This window comes from Ooceraea biroi, chromosome 1 (genome assembly GCF_003672135.1).
Source record: "Ooceraea biroi isolate clonal line C1 chromosome 1, Obir_v5.4, whole genome shotgun sequence".
Classification (NCBI taxonomy): Eukaryota; Metazoa; Arthropoda; class Insecta; order Hymenoptera; family Formicidae; genus Ooceraea; species Ooceraea biroi.
Window position 1 is genome coordinate 22,525,371 of NC_039506.1, and position 20,041 is coordinate 22,545,411.

The following is a 20,041-nucleotide window of genomic DNA, read 5'->3' on the forward strand; positions in this document are numbered from 1 at the left end:
CCTCTGATTTATCGCTTTGACACTTCGGGCGCCTACGTCTCGGGCGATTATGGTAATTACGGTTGTTACCAGGTAATTCGATGATCGAAAGACCCGGAGCCAAACGTGCTGCTATCTGATGCACGGCTCTACGAGAGAGAGTCTTCCTCTCGAGCGCCGGGCGTTCCGCGCGCGATCGCTCGCTCGAAGAGTAAGAAGATGCGAGCGAGCTGTTGCGAAGAAACGAGTACAGCGAACGAGCGAGCGCGAGAAGAAAGGAGAGATTTATCGCCCGGTTCTTAAGATATGGAAGGCGGAGAAACTTATTTATGGAGTGTGTATGAGAACGGAATCAATATCGGGGAAATATAACCGGTGCGAGAGATAGCTCGTGTATGTAGCGCTTCAAATTTTTCATCAGCAGCTCGGGGAAATGTCGAACGACCGATAAAGCACCGTGACGTGATTACGATGATGTACGTAACGATTTCTGCCGATCAGACTTGTACACGTTCGACAGACACGCTCGACGCTCGAATCTCTGCACGCGGAAATGAGGATCACGTAAATTGATGGGACACAACGAGATTTAGCGTCTAGTGCGAAAAATATTCACGATAAATAATATCGCGAGATAGAATGAGGTGTATATTTATGCGTGATAAAAATTTTATGACTCGAAAGATTATAGTATCATTATTGTGCAAGGATTATCTAAAGTGACATACACGCGCGCGCACCGCTACTCATATCATGAGACATTGCATGAAATTTAAATCACATTTATTAAATTATTAAACTTTAAAATTTTACGTATCTTGATGTAACCGTTCGTATAAATATGATATAATAAATGAAAGCTGAATTATTTGTTTAGCCTCGTTCTACGTTTCAATCCGCGCAGTATATGAATAAATTCAGAGAGTATAGAAATCGCGTATGTGTGTCAGTATATCTGCGTTCCATCTATAAAATTATAATAATAAAAGAAGCGAAAAGCTGATTTAGCATTCGCATGCTATTTGTCATCGTTTCTTCTCTCTCTCTCTCTCTCTCCCTCTCTCTCTCTCTCCTTCTCTCTCCTTCTCTTTCTCTCTCTACTCGCAATCTTATTCCATTAGCGATTCAGAGTAGCTCGCAGTAATGACATAACGGCATCATTCCTCTCATGGTGGTACGATAAGTTTTTTACCCCGAATCTCTTCGTCCGTCCTCTTTCAAATTCAGGTCCGGGCGAGTTCGCAGCTTTGACCTTTTAAAGATTCTTATACGACCTTCCGAGCTCTTCGTCGCGAAAGGGTGAACTTCAGGGACGGAACTTCCGGAAGTCGAGCCGGTCGAGTATACCGCCGGCTTCCAACGGAAACTCTCAACGGCTTTATCGAAAATCCCAGATGTTGGAAAAGGACGGAGGACTCGTCGCGCGAGAGAATTCGATTCGCTACCCTCCCGAGCACTCGGAAATCCCACTTCGCGAATCCCAGTCCCGAAGGTGCAACACGCTTCCGAACTCTCAGACGATAATCAAACGATAAATTTATTTCTCGTGCTATTGTCGACTGAATTATACCGTTGGATTATTGCAACGACGTCACAAGCACGAGCGATGTAATTTTCATCGCTTTATGATCGTGAAAGGCGCTGGCCGTACACGGCGGCAGAGGCGGCGGCGTCGGCGAAAGGGGCGAATGTTAGGCAACTGGCCGACAACTGAAAGCTTGGACAGCCACAATGAAACGGTCGGTTATCGAGATGGGTCACCATAAACTAGAACGTGTGTTGCTGAGTGCGAGCCAAAACCCGGCGGTAAAATAGCAGTATGTGAGAGCTCGTTCCTCTCTTTTTAGCTTTTCGCCGCATGCCGGTGTCCGCCTGCCTCCCTCCCGTGCCTCGGTTACCCTCTGGATGCTGGCGCGATCGACCAGTGACCAATATCGGTCGGTTAGGATGTAATAAACCCTCGGGCGTCACAGATCATCCCTCCTGCCGTCCGTTATTGAGGCAATATTATGTGACACGGCGTACCTCGGCATATGCATCCCGTAAAATGGCACGCAAACGTGAGACGTGCAAGTCTGTACACGCAAACGACCGACGTAATTCACTACGACTAAAGACTGAAGCCTCCCGCCTCCCTTTCCATCCCCGACGTCATGGCCAGACTGCATAACGTTTCGCGTTCATCGGCTCATTTAATCGCGCGATTACGCGGCAAAGCAAATTCTCGTTACTGCTGGCACGGCAGCCATTGAGACCGATGAAAAATCCCTCTTGTTCACGCACATATATCGATATCTTTATGAAAACCTAACTAAAGCATGGTGGGGAAGATATTGTGGCGTTGCACGCTGCAAAGTGTGTGCGCAGTTCCGACATGTAATTGTTATAATTTTATGTATTGCATTGTAACATATATTCATCTCGTTTTTTAAGTGTTTTTAAATAAAATAATATATTTCAAAACACTTAAAACACAGAACAAATGTATGTTACAATTCAATAAAAGCGAAAGTTGCTTAAAACAATTCTTGAAACAATTATTGATTCTCTTATTTGTCAGCTGTCAAGAGAACTTACCTCGCGATGCTCGCGTGGTCCTCAATTTTTGTTCGAAGTTGTCCTTCCTGAAGGATTGATTTGTTACCCGGCAGACGCAAGGCGTCCAATCGAGTATGCAGAATAGAGAAAATCAACTGTCACTTCCTCACGAGCGAATCGATCTCGTTGCCAGGTTTAATCAAGGCCGCACGTGTCGCAGGGCTACTTCTCCTCGAGCGACTCACGTATATATCCGTCCAATTCACCGCGAGTCTCATGCAGTCTCACGGAACTTTTGCAGTTACGTGGAACTTGAAGCTCCACGTTGCGCAATCCTTCAAGGCCGCAAGCTCGACAGTCGATGTGTCGACAGTTGTCGAAGAGCGAAGTTTTATCGCAGTTGTGGACCGCTCACAGCGATTGCGAGTCGCGACTATTTGTTAACGGGACTTGCCAGCGAATTAACTGAAACTTCAACCGATCTGGGAGCGCGATACGTCAAGCGCGCTTGCGGTCGCCGCAAGCTTGATAGTTTGGAATAACGTGAGAAATTCATGTGGAACTTGTCAACTCCAATTGGCGTTTCTGGACGTAACAGATGTCGCGCCACGGATTCACCGTATTTTTTGTCGCTCGTGGCAGACACCCTCGTCTCTAGAAATGCATCTCGAAGTTGACCCTGCGACTGAAGCACGCGTACGGTTCGGCTTTTCACGGCACGATGGGTTATTCTGGTTTGCTTATGCGAAATTCCCAAACCTGCAGCCAAAGTGCTCCGATGACATCCACCAAAGTGCCGCGCGATGGAGACGGAGAGCCAGAAGAGAGAGGGAGAGAGAGGGAGAGAGACCGCATGTGCTCGCCTGTCGATATGGCATCGAAACGATGCACTTTACCCGTACACTGTTTATTCAGTATCAGATTACCTCGAGAGGTGCGGCTTTGCAAACCGCTTTCGCCCGTTTTAATCGTTCAAGCGTTACGAATGTTGCAGGCATCAAGATCATCGAGATCGTTGACAGCATTGGTGTTCATAGTACGCATCAAACTTTCCACTCCGATTGGATACATGTCAATGAAATTACCCAAAGCGTCCGCAAAGGACTCCTTCCGAAAATAAGGTGTAAAATTCACCGCGTACATTTCACGATTTCTGCACGACTATAGCGAGATTCGAACACAGTATCTCTTATGACGTATCAGACATCAGCTCTGCGTGGCGACTCGCACGAGAAGCGATCTTCACCGCGAGCGGACGCGAGCGGAAATGAACGCGATGAACGAGAGATCGTGCAAAAGGCTCGACGAGCGTTCCGCCAGGAGGAAAACTCGCCAAGATCGAAGTGCGAATCGCGGAGTCCTCTGGACTCGACTGACGGCACGAGCGGGCCACGGCAGGGCCGTTGGGACGGAGGGGGCGAAGGGGCTGGGGGCGCAATGCCACCCCAAGATAGAGGGAGAGAAAGAGGGTTGCCGCGAGAGAACAAGAGGGGTGGGCGGGTGTCGGACGCGCCGCCGCCTTGATGCTGTTTCCGTTGATATCTACCTTCCACAGCGCGAGAAAGTCGCGAGGAAGCGAAGGTGGTATGCTAAAGGAAAGGAAGTCACCACGGCGAAGGACGCTCGACGTAAGACGGAGGACGACAGGGCGGCACGACTCTATATCCTCCGTCCCGAGTTCTTCCCGGGGAAGTAAGTGGAAATCGTTGTAGGTCCCCGTTCGCCAAACACGGACGTTTCGTCGCGCGGTATCTCGATATCCGAAATTTCTCCCTTTCCTTTCTTGTCGAGAGGACCACCCCACGCACGTCTCCCTCTTCGCATTAAATCGCACATTCCGCGACACGAAAGTTCGATCTGTCAAAATGGGAACGTCTCCGCGCCCGGAGACGTCGCTCGGCGAACATGTTTTACCGGTGTACTGTTCGAAATCAACGGTGTTGGAGGGTTGCGCGGCGCGATTAAAGATGCGATACACGAACGAGCGCTCGTGATTAGGTCAGACGACTGCTGCTACGTGTCGATGGGAGACAAACGGGATAATCGGGAGAGAAATTCGAGCTTCTTTGCCGAATTGTCCCGCGGAGATGAAATCTGCGTACCCGTACGATCAAGCAGGATCTCGGTCTCGTTCGCGACTCTGAAATGAGAATTTATGACACGTTGCTTTCTCGGGAGGGACTGTGTTGCGACGACCAGCCACCAAAGGAAAACGGCGGAAACGAGATGGAGGCGGACAAGATAATTAATTTTATCGGCATTGAAGGAGGAAGAATTGCAGTTTCGCCGAGGAGGATTTAGCCGGGAGGGCCCACGGAGAAAGGGAAAGGTACCGGCCAATGGCTCCGACGATCCCATCCACTTCGCGTGTCCCTCCCATCCTCCCTGTCCCGCGCCGGTATCCCCATTAGCAGGCGGCGCGACGAAAAGGGAGAAATTAAAGCGAAAATAAAGCGGACGGCAAATAAAAATAAAAGCCCTTTCCGCGCCGTTGAGTCAGGTTGGGTACCGGTGCCGGCGCGGCAGCTGCATGCACGGGACTCTGGAATAGTTTCATTTACCTACCCGTAATTTCATAGCCTTTCCAACCCCCGTCCTCCCTCCACCCCTCCCCCGCTCTGCACCGAACTGCCGCCCCTTGCTCCTGCACGTCGCGGTACGCGGTCCCTCACATGATACCGACGAGGAGGCTGCGATCATCGCGCTTGCTCGTTCACTCCCTGTCTCTCGCTCTCAGTCCGTCAAATGTCTTGGTTTTATTGTGGCCCTCCGTGTGTCCGGAAGTGAAATTCGCATCCGTGGAGACTGCACCGTGGTGCCTCCTAACTCGATTTCGCGAGGCACCGGTCGTGCGAGTTCCCGCAATCTCGTTAAAATTTAGTTAAAGAGTTCGCGCGCGCATTGCGCCGGAAACGACAATATTTGCCAATGTTTAGCAGGTGTATGCATATAAAAAGGGAAGACTGAACATTCACGTGTTCAATGGAAATGATGTTGAAATTAATGATTTTTATCAGTAGGTTGCATTAAAATCGTGAATTGTGTTTAAGCAGTCCAATATATAGACATGTGGAAATTGACAAAATACAAAATATATTTTAAATATTGTTTCTAATCCATCATAAATATAATATAATAAAATAGTAATAACAACGCGCTAGATGGGTTTTATTGACTGATAAAGTTTGTACCTTGTCATTTCGTTGAGTCCCAGCATGATATTCATACACGTAGCAGATTTGATCGAAGTCTTGTCCAAGTAATAACAATATTCAACTACAATACAATACAGTGAATATAAGAGATTGGAACAAGCGAACAGTCAATCTCGCGATTAATACTACCGCTGCGTTGTACGTACCGATCCCAGCCATGAGGAAAGGCGGGGAGGCGAGCGACCTGCCTTGAGAAAACATTTTGATTTGCTTTTGCGCAACTCTGTGCAAGGGAACATAAATAAAGGCCATGCGGTAACAGCACGAGAGTGCACGGCGTGCACACACCGTCTCGCGAATGCATCCAAGAGTCGTATTTCTCGGAAGCCCTCATAGGTAGGTAGGCTACCGCCTTGCCGTCGGAGGAAACCGGGCGAAGTGGTATGCTCGTGACAGCTGGAAAATAAATATTTGCACGTATTTCAACGATTAGTCTGTTATAAGCGACGCGGGACAACTGCCAATATGCGACTCTGACGATTACTCAACGCAGCCCGCCCTTTCCTTCGAGCTATTGCATCGCTTCACCCTCAGCAACAATCTTCTCAACGGCATTTTCGATATTGTGCTCCTGGAGAAAAGTACCGGCCCTTAAAGGGAAGAGGCTTCTTTTTACGCCCGACGTATCGCGCGTTCGCGTTCTTTCGCGAGGTCGGGCTTTAAACGCGATTAAACGTTGTACACATACACACATACACGTGCAGAGATAGTAATTACAATTTTTATGATGGGCAAGTAAATAAATAAATGAGGAGAAGCGTTATTGCGTAAGAATAAAATTGCCTGAGAGAGTTGAGATTGTGAAGAGAGAGATGTGCGATCGCGGATAATTGAATAAATTAAATTACATAACCGACTGAGGCGGAGGGGGGAGGAGGGGTGCCATTAATTAAAACACGTTTAAAAAAGAAATTCGCGCTCTCGTTCCTGTGGAACGCCAGCCACGTCTGGCAAACGACAACGCGTGGACGTCGCTTCGCTTGATAGGATATGGCGCTTTCGTCCGGTGCAAATCGTCACGAACGCACCAGAGGCTGCAGGACCGAATTGAATCTCCACGAAATCCCGGTAGGCGTTCCGCGTCGTCGTCATTGCAGCGGCGTTGCTCCAGTTGACGTTTCAGATTTCCGGCATTAGCATGCGCCGCGCATCGCGCTTCGTCGATGCGTGTCACGTCGTCAGCCCGGCGTCGCATTCCTGTGGAAGCGCCCTTAAAGGGCGGCACGTTATGCCGTTTAACCAGTCTCTCTGTGGATCCCTTCCGAAACGATCTCCGACCCGCCCTGCCTCGGAAAGGTCACTGATCGCCATTGCGAATCAACGGACCGCGTCGCTCGGAAAGCTGCCGTAGCCTGGCGTCTGCCAATCCTCGATTCCGACGTGTTCGTGAAAAAAACACGTCAGCGCCAATCGCAAGGATTGTTCCGTTTGAAACCCATGTTTTCTACCGTGTCCAGGTGGGATTTTTTCAGCAGATCCTTTGCAATGTCCTGCCGAGCGTAGTTAAATGCGAGGGAACAGAGACGACAGATATAGCCCTTCGGTACCACGGTAGCACGGTGGCGGGCCGCGGTGCAGCAAATCCCGTACTGGCGAACTTTCCAGCCGAGTATTCTAAAAGTCGCCCTTTTAGTTCTGCTTCGAGGCGGCGGCTCGTACGTCTTGCTTACCCCGTCTCCCTTCCTCCCTCCTTGCGCGGGGCAGCGAATTCTCGTCTTACGTGCGGCAAACTTATTCCACGTAGATCGTCAGGACGAGAAGAAATGACGTTATCTACGAGAGGCATAAGGTCGGCTGAACGTCGCCGGAAAGTAGAGCCGGCGGATGCTCGCATCCGCAAGATTTAAATCTATTGGAATTGATACCCACTTTCGGGGGAGATTATAGACGGCACTCTATACGAAGTTACGTTGTAAACGTAAAGTATGGCCGCGACGTGGTGGAGAGCAGAGTATAAAGCCAAAAGGTAACGGCGCGGCAGGGCATCATCGTCTTGGTGTTTTTTTCGAGATGGGGTGGCCGCTGCTACTCGGTCGTAGGGATGCAGCGCGGCGCGACGGGGGCGCTAATGTGCCTCCGTGAAAGACTAACAGCCGCGCCATTTTGCACGAAGAAGAAATACGATGGAAGACACGGCGCATTATGAGATAAACATTATAAACTCCGTTCCGGCGCGGAACTCGGTTTCCAACCAACGTCGTACTGCGCGCATAAGTACCTTCGACAACTCTGCGACATTGCTGAACGAAGTAATATCTCAATGTCTCAAAATATCAGTTATATATACGTGACTATATGTAATTTTTATTATTGGCATCTCATAGATTGTCGAAGACGTTCAAAAATTTCTGTAGTATTTCATATTCTGTCACATGAAGCGATAATACGATTTCGTAGTACGTCCACAGTAGCAACAAGAATATCATAAACGAAAGTTTTATATGTCTCTAGGAATTTTTGAATTGTCTTCGAATATATTGTCTTCAACAATCCATAAGTCATCGATATGAGGCTTGCATTAATGCGGAAGAAAATAATTTCCAGCCATTTCTTTAATGAAACTTTAATAAAATGTTTACGTAAATTTTATCAAAATTTGTTGTAAATAAAAAGTGTTTAAAACTTGGAAAGCAAGCATTTCTGGATTTATGTTCATTGACTTTTTTTCATCCTTACAGTAAGTAGAACATGTTCTTAAAGTTTGTCCACCTATTTCTGAAAACCCTGTATAACTGAACACCCTGTATACGTGTACTTCTATTTATCAATATACGTAATATTTCGGTGTGTATATACAAGATATTTAAATAAATTTAAATATATCTTGTATGCGTCAAATATATGTGTATGCATTAGATATTGCGCTGAACCATCGAGAAAATAAGAAGCCGCGAATCTTACATTGTGCAGCTAAACACGAGTCTACCAGAAAGCATCAGTAACGTGAAAGCCTTATTATATATAGAAACGTCTTGTGCAGTTTCGTGGCAGTTGAAGAGCAGTCTATAAGCGGCGCGCTCTGTACATCGCTATGAAATAACTTCCCACATTATTTATTCACGTATCTCTCTCTCCTTTTCCCAAGTTGGCCGCACGATCGACCATTGTCTAGGCGCGGACGTACGTATAGCTATATCAGCAGTGTAACTGTCCGCCAATTTTTCTCAGTGCCAGTCGTATCATACATTGACATTCCGCATGTTCGTGTCTCAGCCAGAAAATAAAGGAAAATTATAGCTATAAGAGAATATCTAAATGCTTCGAAATTTTCCTGCCAAGCGTTCTAATGATTTTCCGAGTTTCATCCTTTCGCTCTAAAGCCGTGAGGAGCGACTTATGAATTAGGTATAAGTTTAAATAAATATTATTTGTATGTCAATTCCATTTCGCTATCATGCTAGGGAAGTTGTACCTTTAATATAACAAGTCAAAGTCTATGTATAGAATGTGATTCTATTACTCAGTCACGTAACGCTATCGTCTACATCACCGCACTCTATCTAATCGGTATTCGACGCTGCGCAACGCAAGAGTTAAATCGTGAAAATCATCTTGTAAAAATTAAATGAATCAAGTGGCGGAATCAAGTCGCATTCGCTCGTATTTACATAATTACGCCACAGATGTAATCTGTGCCCGCTAAAGCGCGCCAGTGAAAGAAAGTACGTCGGAACTGCGTTACGCGTCATTATTTCGTTTTTTCCGTTCGCACTTCCGTTCTGTGAATTATCCCCGTGACAGATCGCAATAAGCTGGGCTCGAATGTTTAATTACACCGCTAATGTAAACGCCCAACAAGTTAATAATGCCCGCGGCGAGGGAAGTGGCAGTCTCATTGGTAATATGTCATGTACAACGCGCGTCATTAATATCGCTGACGTGATTATCCCGTGTCGCTGCCGCTGCACGTATGTAGGAACAAGTTTCTTCTGTTACAGCGCGTAATGAACGCACCCACAGCGGATAACTGAAACTAGATTGGAAATTATTTAAAGCGCGCGCGTATACATTCCGCCGGACAGATATAAATTCTGCATCAAATCCTCCGACGCAATCTAAAGTGCTATTAATTTAAATTACGAATAGACTCGATAACGTTTTGGTCTTTTTATATATCACTCTCCCTCCTTCGCAGTCTCAGCTCTCGAGCGTTGGTAACAAATGGAGTTTCGCGCGCGCACGCCCCATCACGACTCTTATTAAAAATAATTCCGGCTCCCGAACTCCGCTTACGCTTACGACCCCAAGATACGTAAGACCGGTAACACGACCATCGACGTTGGCAATCGCGCCGGAGGATATCTGGAGACGGCTAAATAATACGATAAGGAGCATCGCCGTGTCAGGCGAGCGAGGGTGCCCCGGGAAATTTGTAAACGAAGTAGCGCCCGATAATCTCTCGACGGCGGCCACGGCTTTCGCGTGCACGAGGACGTTCCTCCTCCGGTCTCGCGGAAGAAGAGAGACTAACGATGTTCTCGCCCTCTTATCTGCTCGGTCACGTAGAGGCAGCGGAGGAACGTCCTCTCCTCTTTTGGCTTAAACGGCGGCGGCGCCCCTTTCCTCCATCGTCGACGTCGTCGTCGCGGGCGGTCCTCCTGCCGACGACGATGCGAAATGCGAGGACGTCAGGGGGATAAGGATCGCCCCGCGTTCCCGGTTAATTTAGCTCGCCAGGAAGTGCCGTAAATAGGAAACGTCGCGCGGCGCGATTCGCTCTTGGAGTCGGCCGTGTCGCCTCCGCGGAAGCTCTTCCTTCCTTCGGGAAAGACTTGGCTGACCTGGGCAACCCAGAGGACAGTGACATACGAAGTGGTGTACCGCTTGAGCGGTACCTTGAGCCCGCATTGCGCAAGCGTTCGTGTATGGAATATTCATGTACTGCAATCACTCTCTCTCTCTCCCTCTCTCGCTGCATCCGCCACGTTTCTCAGAAATAATCCGCCCGCGCAACGTCAACAATCGTCCAGACTCCTCCGATGCTATTCGGCTTACTGATGAGCGCTCGCGAAAGCGAGAACATGCAATATGCAGGATATCGTCGGCGCGCATAATACCTGAAGAACGTAAAGTTACAAAGTTAGCGGGAAATTGGAGAGATATTGTACATAATGCGACGCGATTATCCTCCGGTACAGAGTGTTTCCGCAGACGCAAGAAACGTAACGTTGCCCGCGATCTCCCTCCCCCCCCCCCCCGATCGATCCCTCGCATCCACCGCGGAGCGTAACGTAATGTGCGGTAATCGTTTCCTGTTTATTAACCGACACCCCCGTCGCCGCTCGTAACTTCTCCCTTCGAGTACACCGTGCCTAAAGCATTGTCAAAGTATCTCGGCCGCGTACACCGAGAAGATACCGTACACAAATCACAACAAAGCCGGTGCATTAGCGCGACATCATCCTGAACCTTGTATAACACGTCCAGTACTCGGAGCGACGTAAACTACCACGGTAAAGCCGGCCGGGCCCCGTGTACCGGCCACGGGAGAGTATCGATCGAGGGGGAGGGCGGGGGAGGTGAAATTTACAAACGCCGTTCAATTCCCCTTATAATGGCGGCGCGCAAGATAACCGGCCGCGGCTCGATCGACGCGGAGATACCGCAAAATGCCCCCGCGACGGTGATTTGATCGCTGCGAAGCGATCGCTTCGCGTAACGAATCGGCGAGCTGCGGCGTCATCAGTGTGGAAACGGCGGGCGGCGTATCGTCATGCCCGGTTGTATCAACAGCGCGAAATTCTACCATCCAGCCCATTGGGAGGGAATACAAACACCGCATTGTAGGAAACTTGGATTTTCATTTGCATACCGGCTAGGAGACGGCACGGAGCGCATACTGCGGAGTGTATTATACATGCCTTCGAATTAGCATACGCTCCACGTTTGCCGTGATACAATTAACCGGGTCCGACGTGGAGCAAGCGCGATCTCTTAAATTTCTTCGCCCGGCTATCCGCAAACTCCGGCTGACTCGCGTAGACCGCGAAAAATTGCACCTGGACGCGCCGTGTTCCCGGGACTCGTCATTCTCCGAGAGCTCTGCGAGCGAGCGCGATGGAAATCAGCACGAAAAAATAGACATATGATCAGAGGAATCAATGATCGGACGCGTTGGTATTGCCGACGTCGAGGGAAGCCGTTAATATCGTCGCGGAAGGCGGCATTAATGAAAGGCCTGCCTGTGAACGACATCGTTCCGTACTCGGTTTGTCTCTTTTTTTCCCATCCGCTTTCCTGGTTTCCCGGCCGCTCGCGCCGCGGGACGTTAACTAAAGCTTTCAGATCGAGCTGAAAACTTTAGACATCCGATCGAACTCCGCGCATGAAGATGAATGGGCCGCGAATTGCGGACTAAGTAGGATGTCACGCGGCAGCCCTCCTGCCATTTTCCATCCCCGTCCTCGCCTGCACACTACACTGCAAATCTATCTCTCTCCCCCGCGGCATTCTCTCTCCTCGTCCCTGTTCAAACTCCTCTTTGTTTGTTCATCCTGCACACCGTCGCTCCCTCTTTCTCTCCCTCCCTGTTCTCATCCCTCTGGCCGTAACAATTCTCGTTCCCTCTTGGTTTCTCGCTTATATCAGCGCTCTCGCTTCGGCCTCGATGGCGTAACAAACGTGCTCGCGCGCGCGCGCGGCCGCATCCATCATGCGAGCCACTTTGTCACAGCGGGATCAACAGCGCTTAAATTGTATTCGCGATTCGAGAACAGCCCATAAATTCTCATCGCTGCGCGACGGGACTTCCTCCTTAACACGCGCCCGAACGCCGTGATTCGACGGGTTTTCTCCTTTCATCCCGCCTTTCTCGCGTCGCCCGTTATATCCCGGTTTATATCCTGTGATTTTATGGGATATTTTCGACAGACTCGCGCGCGCGCGCGCGCTACGGATCGTACCACCCTGCTGCGCTCCGCTATTCATTAAAGTAATCGCTCGCGAGCGGAATCGATTCACGCGACGTAAATTCTCTAAAACGGGCTCGCAATTCGAGCATCTCAATTCGAGACGCACGGTTGCATCGTCGCGTCGTCGAAACTCCTTCGGAACGCAGTTTTCATTGCGTTTTCCCGGACTTAACAACTTTCCGCAGCGTTTACGACAACGTTAGGACACGTAGTCGCGTGTAACGTTTCTTTGAGCCGTGTGTGGTCCACGAGATACTTCGCAGCGACGAAATGTTTATCTGGCACAGCGTTACGAGGTAATGTGACTCGAAAGAAGTAACGGACGCGACGTGCAATTTTCAACGGTGCAGCGTGCACCGTGCAACTCGCGACGCAACACGCGAATTGCGGAGCTCGTTAATACAACGCAGTACGGGCAATTTCTCTTGAAACATTTCTAATGGCAGCGAGTCAGTCGGATAGTTAGCGCTCAAATACCTGTCGTTAACTAGAGCAATCTAGCCCGAAGCGTACGGCGAACGTATTCATGAGGGAGTCGAATATATCATGTTCGCGCGCATCTCCCCCTCTCGGCTACGTGTGAATGTTCGGGGAACAATGGTTAACGATGACATTTTCGAATCGTGTGCGGAGTACGGCGACCAGTTACACGAGTGCTTGTACAAGGGGAATGTACATAGTAATCTATTTGATTTGATCAACGCGCGGCTTGTGTGCTCAGGACTCGACAAAAAGTTATTTTAACCCTAGGATATGTAACTTGCGCCGCATACGTGTTGGCATAATGTGCTTTTGTCGCTTTTGTCTATTTATAGGTTTTATTATTTCTACCTGCGCGCGATGTATTGCTCGTACTCGGAATATGCCGTTCTCATATTCAGAATAAAAAAAGTTTCGAGAAAAAAAGCGGATGGAGAAATAGAGTGAGGAAATGTTTGGAATGCTTAAAGAATCTTGATTTTAGTAATACTACAGCGACTAATGATTTTAAAAATGTATTCGTGCCAGAATTGCATTTTTAATTTAACGATCCCACGAATACCTCGCGACGACACAGCGACGCGTTGGGATTTCTGCATATTTTCGTGCAAAGTATCCGCGATTTGCTTGAAGCAACCGTTCGGAAAAGGGTATTACCGTATCGATGATTTAATTCACCGCGATTACGTAAAGTTTCGATAACGTAAACTTCCGTGCTGAGGAAGGTTAATTGGAAAGCAATGAGCATTCCGGACTAATGCAATCGCGATCGCAATTAGCACGGTTAACTGTATTAATTCTGTTTCCGATATCGGGACACTTCTGCCGGCCGGCGGCGTCCCCGACGAAAGAACTTTCTTCGACGATGGCCGCGAGGCGGGTCACCGCGAGCGAGTTCCGGCGTGTACGTGCGGAAATACAGATCCCCGAAGATACGAGCGTGCCTGAACCACGTGCGACTGCGGTTCCGTACTTATGCAATTACTGGAATAGCCTTTGCAAATTGAATCTCGACCGCGAGGACCGAGGGTGCCCGGGGAGGGGAAAAAAGTTAACGTCCGCGCTATTACTAGCACGGGGTGGACCGAAAGGGGTAGGCAAGGGAGAGACACGGTGGCCACCCGGTATTCCCGGGGCTCCTAACTGTTTCCGGATATTGGATATTACTGCTGTCCGCAGACGCGAGGATGTGCGAGAGTTGGCTACCTACGTACGTACGTACGTACGTACCGGAATATGATGGGCTGACGGATAGTGCACGGATTTTCATTTCGTTTCGCGCTCGCGTTTCATCTACAAAATTCGAGAAAACGTATAATTGATATTTTACTTTAGGCGGATAAATCGATTCTCTCCCGTAAGCTCCGAGGAAAAATGGAAAAAAGTTGCATCGTGAGAACAATTTCGCCACCGAAATTTTCAAGGAAAGAAAAAAACGAGAAAGAAAAGAACATGTAGTAATGTAGTTGTTACATGTTTTTATTTTAACGATATAGCTTTACACAGCTTTACAATTATTATCTTGTCATTTAACAATCACTTCCAACGAACCGCTATTCTTTTCCTTCGTTCGTTGGCTTACTTAATTCTGGCACGAATCTGGCGAGACACTTAATATTGCATCTCGATTATGAAAGATGCTCGTAATTAGCCATCATTCAGTGGACCATCATCAACGGTACGAAGTAATCTGCATTGCGCTATCTTTTCGCTTTCACTTGCAAATTGCAACTCGTAATGCTAGCACTGTCGCAGCTTTGGCACCAAGTTCCGCTCGCTTCGTTCGCGAATCAAACGCGAAGCGTACCGATGCAACGGCGCATATTATTCTAAACACGAAGCGCGGCGTCCTATTTGTATCATTAACGAGGACAACGAGCGTGTAACGCGCAGCATCGCGACGTCACTTCGTTCCCTTCGCTCTTCCGTTTTCGCACGTCGTTGTCTCGCGGAAGTACGGTAGGTTGCGCGCGCGGAACGGAGCCGATTTCGCGAGCGGCATCGCGCGATTTCCGGACGGCAATGCGAGATAGAGAGCCATTAATTACGAAAAGAGCATTAGAGTTCGACGCGCGCGAAACGTGAACTTTCTGTTCCCCGGGAGATCCGCAAGCGGTCGTCTCGCCAAACGTAAGTAGGGCGCGAACTCGTAACGGCATTAATATCGAATCACTCGTTCGTGTTCAAGTTAGCTCGAATTGCGCGGAGCACCTCCTGCGCGGAAGAACGGGAAGCTCGGTTCGACTAAAAGCTCCACGGAGTAAATCCGAGCCGGTAATTCCGCAAGGAGTTTTGAGCGCGCCTCGCCGGGGATTTGTTTCTCGAGAAGACCCGTTCCTCGCGCGCTGCTCTTCGGTACACGCGGTTACCGGCAACGATCGACGATCGCACCGAGCTCGCGCGACGATCAAGAATAAATCGTGCGACCCAATTTTCAGCAGAGTTTAATTCAATTCAATCTAATGTAATTTAATTTCTTTCGAGAGAATTCAAGGAAGAATGATGTGTCCGCGTGATCAAATAGCCGAGAACATAATATAGATAGACGAAATTGTACGGTTTTTAAGGGCGAGGAATTTTTTTGGGGGATATTACACGCTAGGAGGAAAGAGGCAGGGGAAGGAGGGAAAAATAGTTCCCGTTAAAAGAAGGGCTCAAGAAAGAGTGTAGATGAGAGGACGGTGTATCGTGGAATTTTTAGATTTTATATTTCACTGGCGCGCAACGACTCTGAAAACTCGTTCGCTGAAATCTTCTTCAACTCCTTCGCTCGCGCACGATTGTCGACTGTTAACGCGCTTAACTAGCTTATCCACCCCCTCGCGTTTCTCCGTCCGCGGAAGATTGTGTGTGCGCAAGCACGAAAGTCGGAACGGCGCGCGCCCCATCGCGGAGCCGTCTCTTTTTCTGTTCTCTGTAATTACTTAATACATTATTAATAGACGGCTGACTTTACATAAGCTCCAGGGAGAAAGTCGGAAAATTTCGAGACGAGAAGTTAAGCAGATTGCCAAGACTGGACATTTGCATACCGGCATCGTATCCGTTCGTCCCGTCGTAACCGTACCAGACAAGATTCCGCCTTCGTTTCACCGCACGTAGTTATAGTAAAACACTTTTGTAAGCGAAGTGCTAATGCCGCTAAGTGAGTCTCCGGACTTTCAGAAAGTTTTTGACAATCAAGTGCATGAGATAATGCGCGCAGTTCAAGACCTCGAAGACGCGCGGCGCAACGACTAGCGGTAAGGTGTGTGAAAAGAACAGAAATATCGAATAAAATACATATCGCGATAAACGATTAATTCTCCTGCTGGTCTCGCGCATTAATTTCGCACGCGAGAGCTCCGCTCCCACGAAGATTCTCTTTTATATTTTTCTCTTTTAGAGACCTTTTACAGAGACATCCGCGCGCGAATTTGTTCGCCTGGAAAACTCGGACAATCCCCAGCTTTCTCTTTCTCGTAAAGCCCGAATATAATGAAAATACCGTTTTGTTTCACGCTCGAGGCATGCCGAATGTATAATACTTTTACGGGATGCTCGCTTTTCCGCGACGATGGTAAGACGGTTTGAAGGCGCGGATTTGCACGCTTTAACCGTTAGTCGTGGAGTCGTTCGTAAAATACGACACCATCAGCGGCCGGCAGAACCCTCGAAAGGAGGACAGTGGAGCTCCGGTGTAACTTTAGTGGTAAATTGGAGGTAATTTGCGAGAGAGGCGGTCACCCGGGCAGTTAGCAAGCCAACAACCGCCGTCAGAACAACAGACTTGCTCGCCCAGTGTACTGCTGTTACCTGAACGTTGGCTTTACACAGGGTTAAAAGGATCCGCGCAAATAGTCTGCTTTGTCATCTGCATCAAGAAGAGAGAAGGCTGTACTCTCTGCCTTTCGCCAATAAAAAGCGCAAATTGTTGGAAGAAGAGTAGCGTGACGATCGTACAACGAACAAACAAGACGCCAAGTCGCTCTTTTCGAAGCTCGGCGAAACTGATCTCGCACGCAGTTGGCCAAAATTAAAAATACATTTTTCTGGAGGAACTGTCTCAGAGAAGCACGAGTGAAGTCACTTGTGGAACTCCTCGATCACGTCTGCTATCGTGAGAAGCGACGGTACAAACGCGTTCGACGAGGACGTTGAAGTCCGCGAAAGCATTTTCCGCGCAAGCGAGTTAAACAGCGACGGCTCGCTCGACGCGTATTTATAGCTTTTATAAAAATCTACAAAGCATCGCGTAATACAAATGTATTCGTCATCACGGCGCGCGTGTCTCCCCATGGGGAGAGAGGATACAAAAGGCTCGATAATGAAAAGGCCAAAGGGGCGCGATGCAATTTACATTTCACAACATTATTTTTATCCACTCGGCGCCGCAGTTCGCCGGTTAATCATCCCCTTTCTCCAGGAGCTGCAATCAATATCGCCGTTTGTACGATTAGAGAATGAGTAAAGCAAAACGCGGCACTCTACCTTGTATTGGCGCTCGCGCCACGTACATTCGAACGATAAAGCGCTCAATATGGAGTACAATGAGAAGCAGCGCACCCGCAAGAGGATGAAAAGAGCTTATGTTTCACCGGCGCGTACCGTTTGTAAATCATCGTCACCGTTTTCAGACCGCGGGATTTTGCTCCGTTCGATCGCGAGCTCGCTCGTTCGCTCGTTTGCTCACTTGCTCGCTTCTATTTTTACACAGTGCGATGACCATGCACAGTGCACAGCAAAAAGGCAGTTTCCGCGAGTGCGACGTACCGCTTTCTCACTTCCGCGGGATATGTGCGGCCGCGCAGCCTCGGCGAACTTTGCTTTTTAATCTCGCGGATATTTTCTATGCCGACGCATTTGCATTTTAACGAAGGGACCGTGAAAGAAAGTTATAAATAAGAAACACTCGGGCACGAACACTAGATTAAAAGCGAGGTCAGTGGAGATGGCGAACAAGCGAGTTGCAGGCAATCTTATGAAAGACGGTAGTCATTCTTCTGCGCCGTTTTCCTGCGGGGTCGCAGGTGCGTGCAATAAATAATAAGCAAAGTAAAGTAGTAAAAAAAAAACTTTGTGATGTGCTTATTCTAAGGTACGGTCGTTGTCGGTCCCGGGATGTCGCATCGCTCGTTAAGTTGCTGCAACTTGATTCGACACGATGACTAATATTAATCTTTCGTGCGGATCTCTTCGTCTCTCTTCACTAATTGCAAGAGAGGATAATCGTATTTTTGCAATTTGCAATCTTCTGGAAGCTTCACGCTCCTTCATCGTTTCTTATCGTTGTTATACTTGCGCGGAGAGGATCTCGAGGGTGGATTCGAGGGTGTATGACGCATTATATTCGCCGTGCAGCTTAAATATCTACCTGAGACACGAGGGTCCGGCGAAATGATCGCGCATAGCTGGAACGACGTACGGTACAGGAGTCCCCAATTATCTCGAGGAACGCAGTGAAAAATCACGTCAGCGTCGAAGACGGCAGGCTCGAACGAGCCAGAGCCGTAATACGAGCTTAGTTGAAAAGCTGAATCGCACTCCTGGGGCAACGCCTCGCTCGTTGGCTCGGAACCCTCCTGACTTACGAGCAGATTAAGAAACTCCCCGGGTCTCGATAACCAGCCTCGAAAGTGCCTCGGGTCACTGCTCGGCCGTGAAACGATATCCCAGCGGAGCCCCTCGGAATTCGGCGAGATATTATTTTCCGACTTTCTCCGTTCGTGTTAATTACAGGGCCAGCTTTACGTTATTAACCCTCGTGCTTCGACGTGAATTCAACGCTCTTGACTTTCACGAGTCTGGTAACTCGCGACGATTGTTGAGGCGGTAAAACCTTACGAGATACCCATAAATATACACAATCTCTCCGCTTCGGGATCTGAAACCCACGGTAATGAGAAAATCGAGAAAGTCGAACGAGGTAAAGGAATTTCGACCGGCGCAGCGATTCGGCCGGTTAGAAGTTACGTTACGTTAAAAGAATGGACCTGCTCTTTTTTTCTTATAATTCCGTCAAGTCCGTTATTATTAAACCAGATAGAGGTTCGTGAAGCTTTTCCATGCAATTCGTAAGAGGCTTGAACTCGCAACTACGAGAGCACTCCGCGCTTACTAATGACGTAATTATCATTTAATTCCACAGTTTGAAATAAAACTATGCGTGGAATAGAGTCGAGTCGTATAATACAGCGTGGCAGCGCAACGTCTTGAATAGATCTCATTAGACACTTATGCAGCTGCCCGCATTCATGAGATTCTTTCGTGACGGATGAAATCTCACTGGCGGGTGAGCCGTGTATGCGGCCAAGTCTGACGGAAGCTCGGCGGCATCGCTTGAGGAATTTCCCGCGGCATGATGACGTTATGGAGTTTGTCCCATTTTTGCACGGGGGAGATTAAGATTTTAATTGTGCAGTACGCGGTAATTACAGAGCAAACTTGCTCACCGCTTTCTCGCATTTCCTTCGCCGGAGAGCCAGAACCTAGACGCAATTCTCTCTTTTCCTCTCTTTCTCAGTCAGTGCATCTTTCCTGCCTTTCTTTTCCTCCTTCTCTCTACCTCTCTTTCTCTTTGGTGCAACTTTCACACAAATCGCCGAGGTGGTAGAAGTTCGCACGGCCAGCTCTGCGCTCCACGATTGGACGAGTTTTCAGGGGTGGCGGCGGCAGTTTTGCCTGCTGGAACAGGAGAGAAAGATCTTTTTCCTGGATGGAGCTGGAATAATATTTGTAGATTACGAACCGCGGAACTTGTTCGCCGCTTGAGAGAATAGACGGAGATAGAGATGTCGAAGCAGGTCGAACGTAGCAAGTGAAGTGGAGAACGACGGAGCAAGAAGAGAGACCTATCCAGACGTACCGCGTACTAGATGGATCAACATTAGCAAATTTCTCACCTCGCGTTAGTCATGTGTAAGAGATACGCGGGATGAT

The 20,041-nt window shown here is 48.6% G+C and overlaps 1 protein-coding gene across 8 annotated transcripts in view; it reads right to left on the reverse strand.

Annotated features, from left to right (window-relative positions):
- LOC105283503 (teneurin-m) overlaps positions 1–20,041 on the reverse strand; it is a 603,501-nt gene that overhangs the window by 532,495 nt on the left and 50,965 nt on the right. For 4 of the 8 annotated variants that reach the window (XM_026972369.1, XM_026972365.1, XM_026972367.1 and 1 more), the window contains exon 1: positions 2,557–2,688. The exons of 1 other annotated variant lie outside the window; for it this stretch is intronic. The gene's annotated coding sequence lies outside the window, so the exon portion shown is untranslated. Of the gene's footprint in view, positions 1–2,556; positions 2,689–3,443; positions 3,890–20,041 lie in introns of those variants that run through there. 3 more of the 8 variants (XM_026972358.1, XM_026972351.1, XM_026972352.1) reach the window with 3 other exon arrangements.